The 8,030-nt window shown below is 38.8% G+C and overlaps 3 non-coding genes across 3 annotated transcripts; all 3 read right to left on the reverse strand.

The window, feature by feature from the left end:
• Positions 1–1,965: 1,965 nt before the first annotated feature.
• Trnan-guu (transfer RNA asparagine (anticodon GUU)) lies at positions 1,966–2,039 on the reverse strand. The gene has a single exon. It is a non-coding gene; the product is annotated as a tRNA-Asn (tRNA).
• Positions 2,040–4,941: 2,902 nt separating this feature from the next.
• Positions 4,942–5,015, reverse strand: Trnan-guu (transfer RNA asparagine (anticodon GUU)). Its single transcript has one exon. It is a non-coding gene; the product is annotated as a tRNA-Asn (tRNA).
• Positions 5,016–6,592: 1,577 nt separating this feature from the next.
• On the reverse strand, positions 6,593–6,666 carry Trnan-guu (transfer RNA asparagine (anticodon GUU)). Its single transcript has one exon. It is a non-coding gene; the product is annotated as a tRNA-Asn (tRNA).
• Positions 6,667–8,030: the final 1,364 nt, after the last annotated feature.

Raw genomic sequence — 8,030 nt, forward strand, 5'->3', positions numbered from 1 at the left:
GGGCTTGAACCACCAACCTTTAGGTTAACAGCCGAACGCGCTAACCGATTGCACCACCGAGACAAGATATCAGACTATTTAATCTGTGAAACGAGCATGACAACAAATCATTTGCTGGTTTTTAATACTGCTTCTATTAAAATTAAAAACAATCGTCAATAGCAGAAATTCAACTACCAGCTGTTCGGTTAGCAAACGATCGTGCTACCGACATGCGCCAAAAAGACGAGATGTCAGAATATATTTAATCGCTGAAACGAGCAACGCTAAAAATTATTTTCAAGACTTACAATAGTGCATGTACCAAAATTATAAGGACTCGTCCCTGGGTGGGCTTGAACCACCAACCTTTCGATTAAAAGCCGAACGCGCTAACCGATTGCACCACAGAGACAAGATATCAGACTATTTAATCTGTGAAACGAGCATGACCACAAATCATTTGCTGGTTTTTAATACTTTTTCTATCAAAATTAAAAACAATCGTCAATGGCAGAAATTCCACTACCAACTATTCGGTTAGCAAACGATCGTGCTACCGACAAGCGCCAAAAAAACGAGATGTCAGAATATATTTAATCTGTGAAATGAGCAATACTAGAATTTATTTTCAAGAGTTATCATAGTGACTGTGCCAAAATTATAAGTGCTCGTCCCTGGGTGGGCTTGAACCACCAACCTTTCGGTTAACAGCCGAACCCACTAACCGATTGCGCCACAGAGACAAGATATCAGACTATTTAATCTGTTAAACGAGCGTGACAACAAAGCATTTGCTGGTTTTTAATACTATTTCTATTAAAATTAAAAACAATCGTCAATGGCAGAAATTCAACTACCAACTGTTCGGTTAGCAAACGATCGTGCTACCGACATGTGCCAAAAAGACGAAATGTCAGAATATATTTAATCGCTGAAACGAGCAACGCTAAAAATTATTTTCAAGACTTACAATAGTGCATGTACCAAAATTATAAGGACTCGTCCCTGGGTGGGCTTGAACCACCAACCTTTCGATTAACAGCCGAACGCACTAACCGATTGCACCACAGAGACAAGATATCAGACTATTTAATCTGTGAAACGAGCATGACAACAAGACATTTGCTGGTTTTAAATACTATTTCTATTAAAATTAAAAACAATCATCAATTCCAGAATTTCAACCACCAACTGTTCGGTCACCAACCGAACGTGCTACCGCCATGCACCCCAAAGATAACATGGCAGAATACCTAATCTGTTAAACGAGCATGACAAAGTTTTAATTTCAAGAGTTATAATACTGACTGCGCCAAAAATATTAGGGCTCGTCACTGGGTGTGCTTGAACCACCAACTTTTCGATTAACAGCCGAATGCATTAACCGATTTAGTGACAGAGACATCATATCAGACGATTGAATCTGTGAAACGAGCATGACAACAAATCATTTGCTGGTTTTTAATACTATTTCCATTAAAATTAAAAACAATCGTCAATGCCAGAAGTTCAACCACCAACTGTTCGGTTACCAAACGATCGTGCTACCGACATGTGCCAAAAAGACTGTCAGAATATATTTAATCGTTGAAACGAGCAATGCTAAAAATTATTTTCAAGACTTACAATAGTGCATGTACGAAAATTATAAGGACTCGTCCCTGGGTCGGCTTGAACCACCAACCTTTCGGTTAACAGCCGAACGCGCTAACCGATTGCGCCACAGAGACAAGATATCAGACTATTTAATCTGTGAAACGAGCATGACAACAAATCATTTGCTGGTTTTTAATACTATTTCTATTAAAATTAAAAACAATCGTCAATGCCAGAATTTCAACCACCAACTGTTCGGTTACCAAACGATCGTGCTACCGGCATGTGCCAAAAAGACTGTCAGAATATATTTAATCGTTGAAACGAGCAATGCTAAAAATTATTTTCAAGACTTACAATAGTGCATGTACGAAAATTATAAGGACTCGTCCCTGGGTGGGCTTGAACCACCAATCTTTCGGTTAACAGCCGAACGCGCTAACCGATTGCGCCACAGAGACAAGATATCAGACTATTTAATCTGTGAAACGAGCGTGACAACAAATCATTTGCTGGTTTTTAATACTATTTCTATTAAAATTAAAAACAATCGTCAATGGCAGAAATTCAACTACCAACTGTTCGGTTAGCAAACGATCGTGCTACCGACAAGCGCCAAAAAAACGAGATGTCAGAATATATTTAATCTGTGAAATGAGCAATACTAGAATTTATTTTCAAGAGTTATCATAGTGACTGTGCCAAAATTATAAGTGCTCGTCCCTGGGTGGGCTTGAACCACCAACCTTTCGGTTAACAGCCGAACGCGCTAACTGATTGCACCACAGAGACAAGATATCAGACTATTTAATCTGTTAAACGAGCGTGACAACAAATCATTTGCTGGTTTTTAATACTATTTCTATTAAAATTAAAAACAATCGTCAATGGCAGAAATTCAACTACCAACTGTTCGGTTAGCAAACGATCGTGCTACCGACATGTGCCAAAAAGACGACATGTCAGAATATATTTAATCGCTGAAAGAGCAACGCTAAAAGTTATTTTCAAGACTTACAATAGTGCATGTACCAAAATTATAAGGACTCATCTCTGGGTGGGCTTGAACCACCAACCTTTCGATTAACAGCCGAACGCACAAACCGATTGCACCACAGAGACAAGATATCAGACTATTTAATCTGTGAAACGAGCATGACAACAAGACATTTGCTGGTTTTAAATACTATTTCTATTAAAATTAAAAACAATCATCAATTCCAGAATTTCAACCACCAACTGTTCGGTCACCAACCGAACGTGCTACCGCCATGCACCCTAAAGATAACATGGCAGAATACCTAATCTGTTAAACGAGCATGACAAAGTTTTAATTTCAAGAGTTATAATACTGACTGCGCCAAAATTATTAGGGCTCGTCACTGGGTGTGCTTGAACCACCAACTTTTCGATTAACAGCCGAATGCATTAACCGATTTAGTGACAGAGACATCATATCAGACGATTGAATCTGTGAAACGAGCATGACAACAAATCATGTGCTGGTTTTTAATACTGCTTCTATTAAAATTAAAAACAATCGTCAATGGCGGAAATTCAACTACCAACTGTTCGGTTAGCAAACGATCGTGCTACCGACATTCGCCAAAAAGACGAGATGTCAGAATATATTTATTCTGTGAAATGAGCAATACTAAAATTTATTTTCAAGAGTTATCATAGTGACTGTGCCAAAATTATAAGGGCTCATCCCTGGGTGGGCTTGAACCACCAACCTTTCGGGTAACAGCCGAACGCGCTAACCGATTGCACCACAGAGACAAGATATCAGACTATTTAATCTGTGAGACGAGCATGACAACAAATCATTTGCTGGTTTTTAATACTATTTCCATTAAAATTAAAAACAATCGTCAATGCCAGAAGTTCAACCACCAACTGTTCGGTTACCAAACGATCGTGCTACCGACATGTGCCAAAAAGACGACATGTCAGAATATATTTAATCGTTGAAACAAGCAATGCTAAAAATTATTTTCAAGACTTACAATAGTGCATGTACCAAAATTATAAGGGCTCGTCCCTGGGTGGGCTTGAACCACCAACCTTTCGGTTAACAGCCGAACGCACTAACCGATTGCACCACAGAGACCAGATATCAGACTATTTAATCTTTGAAACGAGCATGACAACAAATCATTTGCTGGTTTTTAATACTATTTCTATTAAAATTAAAAACAATCATCAATGCCAGAAGTTCAACCACCAACCGTTCGGTTACCAACCGAACGTGCTACCGCCATGCACCACAAAGATAACATGGCAGAATATATTTAATCTGTGAATTGAGCAACACTAAAATTTATTTTCAAGAGTTTTCTTAGTGATTGTGCCAAAATTATAAGGGCTCATCCCTGGGTGGGCTTGAACCACCAACCTTTCGGTTAACAGCCAAACACGCTAACCGAATGCACCACAGAGACAAGATATCAGACTATTTAATCTGTGAAACGAGCATGACAACAAATCATTTGCTGGTTTTTAATACTGCTTCTATTAAAATTAAAAACAATCGTCAATAGCAGAAATTCAACTACCACCTGTTCGGTTACCAACCGAACGTGCTACCGCCATGCACCACAAAGATAACATGGCAGAATATATTTAATCTGTGAAATGAGCAACACTAAAAATTATTTTCAAGAGTTTTCTTAGTGATTGTGCCAAAATTATAAGGGCTCATCCCTGGGTGGGCTTGAACCACCAACCTTTAGGTTAACAGCCGAACGCACTAACCGATTGCACCACCGAGACAAGATATCAGACTATTTAATCTGTGAAACGAGCATGACAACAAATCATTTGCTGGTTTTTAATACTGCTTCTATTAAAATTAAAAACAATCGTCAATAGCAGAAATTCAACTACCAGCTGTTCGGTTAGCAAACGATCGTGCTACCGACATGCGCCAAAAAGACGAGATGTCAGAATATATTTAATCGCTGAAACGAGCAACGCTAAAAATTATTTTCAAGACTTACAATAGTGCATGTACCAAAATTATAAGGACTCGTCCCTGGGTGGGCTTGAACCACCAACCTTTCGATTAAAAGCCGAACGCACTAACCGATTGCACCACAGAGACAAGATATCAGACTATTTAATCTGTGAAACGAGCATGACCACAAATCATTTGCTGGTTTTTAATACTTTTTCTATTAAAATTAAAAACAATCGTCAATGGCAGAAATTCAACTACCAACTGTTCGGTTAGCAAACGATCGTGCTACCGACAAGCGCCAAAAAAACGAGATGTCAGAATATATTTAATCTGTGAAATGAGCAATACTAGAATTTATTTTCAAGAGTTATCATAGTGACTGTGCCAAAATTATAAGTGCTCGTCCCTGGGTGGGCTTGAACCACCAACCTTTCGGTTAACAGCCGAACGCGCTAACCGATTGCGCCACAGAGACAAGATATCAGACTATTTAATCTGTTAAACGAGCGTGACAACAAAGCATTTGCTGGTTTTTAATACTATTTCTATTAAAATTAAAAACAATCGTCAATGGCAGAAATTCAACCACCAACTGTTCGGTTACCAAACGATCGTGCTACCGACATGTGCCAAAAAGACTGTCAGAATATATTTAATCGTTGAAACGAGCAATGCTAAAAATTATTTTCAAGACTTACAATAGTGCATGTACGGAAATTATAAGGACTCGTCCCTGGGTAGGCTTGAACCACCAATCTTTCGGTTAACAACCGAACGCACTAACCGATTGCGCCACAGAGACAAGATATCAGACTATTCAATCTGTGAAACGAGCATGACAACAAAGCATTTGCTAGTTTTTAATACTATTTCCATTAAAATTAAAAACAACCGTCAATGCCAGAAGTTCAACCACCAACTGTTCGGTGACCAAACGATCGTGCTACCGACATGTGCCAAAAAGACGAAATGTCAGAATATATTTAATCGCTGAAACGAGCAACGCTAAAAATTATTTTCAAGACTTACAATAGTGCATGTACCAAAATTATAAAGACTCGTCCCAGGGTGGGCTTGAACCACCAACCTTTCGATTAACAGCCGAACGCACTAACCGATTGCGCCACAGAGACAAGATATCAGACTATTTAATCTGTGAAACGAGCATGACAACAAGACATTTGCTGGTTTTTAATACTAATTCCATTAAAATTAAAAACAATCGTCAATGCCAGAAGTTCAACCACCAACTGTTCGGTTACCAAACGATCGTGCTACCGACATGTGCCAAAAAGACGACATGTCAGAATATATTTAATCGTTGAAACAAGCAATGCTAAAAATTATTTTCAAGACTTACGATAGTGCATGTACCAAACTTATAAGGGCTCGTCCCTGGGTAGGCTTGAACCACCAACCTTTCGGTTAACAGCCGAACGCACTAACCGATTGCACCACAGAGACAAGATATCAGACTATTTAATCTGTGAAACGAGCTTGACAACAAATCATTTGCTGGTTTTTAATACTATTTCTATTAAAATTAAAAACAATCATCAATGCCAGAAGTTCAACCGCCAACTGTTCGGTTACCAACCGAACGTGCTACCGCCATGCACCACAAAGATAACATGGCAGAATAAATTTAATCTGTGAAATGAGCAACACTAAAATTTGTTTTCAAGAGTTTTCTTAGTGATTGTGCCAAAATTATAAGGGCTCATCCCTGGGTGGGCTTGAACCACCAACCTTTCGGTTAACAGCCGAACACGCTAACCGAATGCACCACAGAGACAAGATATCAGACTATTAAATCTGTGAAACGAGCATGACAACAAATCATTTGCTGGTTTTTAATACTGCTTCTATTAAAATTAAAAACAATCGTCAATAGCAGAAATTCAACTACCACCTGTTCGGTTACCAACCGAACGTGCTACCGCCATGCACCACAAAGATAACATGGCAGAATATATTTAATCTGTGAAATGAGCAATACTAAAATTTATTTTCAAGAGTTATCATAGTGACTGTGCCAAAATTATAAGGGCTCGTCCCTGGGTGGGCTTGAACCACCAACCTTTCGGTTAACAGCCGAACGCGCTAACCGATTGCGCCACAGAGACAAGATATCAGACTATTTAATCTGTGAAACGAGCATGACAACAAAACATTTGCTGGTTTTTAATACTGTTTCTATTAAAATTAAAAACAATCGTCAATGCCAGAAGTTCAACCACCAACTGTTCGGTTACCAACCGAACGCGCTACCGCCATGCACCACAAAGATAACATGGCAGAATATATTTAATCTGTGAAATGAGCAACACTAAAATTTGTTTTCAAGAGTTTTCTTAGTGCTTGTGCCAAAATTATAAGGGCTCATCCCTGGGTGGGCTTGAACCACCAACCTTTCGGTTAACAGCCGAACACGCTAACCGAATGAACCACAGAGAAAAGATAACAGACTATTTAATCTGTGAAACGAGCATGACAACAAATCATTTGCTGGTTTTTAATACTGCTTCTATTAAAATTAAAAACAATCGTCAATAGCAGAAATTCAACTACCAACTGTTCGGTTAGCAAACGATCGTGCTACCGACTTGCGCCAAAAAGACGAGATGTCAGAATATATTTAATCTGTGAAATGAGCAATACTAAAATTTATTTTCAAGAGTTATCAGAGTCACTGTGCCAAAATTATAAGGGCTCATCCCTGTGTGGGCTTGAACCACCAACCTTTCGGTTAACAGCCGAACGCACTAACCGATTGCACCACAGAGACAAGATAACAGACTATTTAATCTGTGAAACGAGCATGACAACAAATCATTTGCTGCATTTTTAATACTGCTTCTATTAAAATTAAAAACAATCATCAATGACAAAATTCAACTACCAACTGTTCGGTTACCAACCGAACGTGCTACCACCATGCACCACAAAGATAACATGGCAGAATACCTAATCTGTTAAACGAGCATGACAAAAGTTTTAAGTACAAGAGTTATAATACTGACTGTGCCAAAATTATTAGGGCTCGTCCCTGGGTGGGCTTGAACCACCAACTTTTCGATTAACAGCCGAATGCATTAATCGATTTAGTGACAGAGACATCGTATCAGACAATTGAATCTGTGAAACGAGCATGACAACAAATCATTTGCTGGTTTTTAATACTGCTTCTATTAAAATTAAAAACAATCGTCAATGGCGGAAATTCAACTACCAACTGTTCGGTTAGCAAACGATCGTGCTACCGACATGCGCCAAAACGACGAGATGTCAGAATATATTTAATCTGTGAAATGAGCAATACTAAAATTTATTTTCAAGAGTTATCATAGTGACTGTGCCAAAGTTATGAGGGCTCATCCCTGGGTGGGCTTGAACCACCAACCTTTCAAGTTAACATCCGAACGCGCTAACCGATTGCGCCACAGAGACAAGATATCAGACTATGTAATCTGTGAAACGAGCATGACAA

The sequence above is a fragment of the Watersipora subatra genome, chromosome 8 (genome assembly GCF_963576615.1).
Source record: "Watersipora subatra chromosome 8, tzWatSuba1.1, whole genome shotgun sequence".
In the NCBI taxonomy this organism is placed as follows: Eukaryota; Metazoa; Bryozoa; class Gymnolaemata; order Cheilostomatida; family Watersiporidae; genus Watersipora; species Watersipora subatra.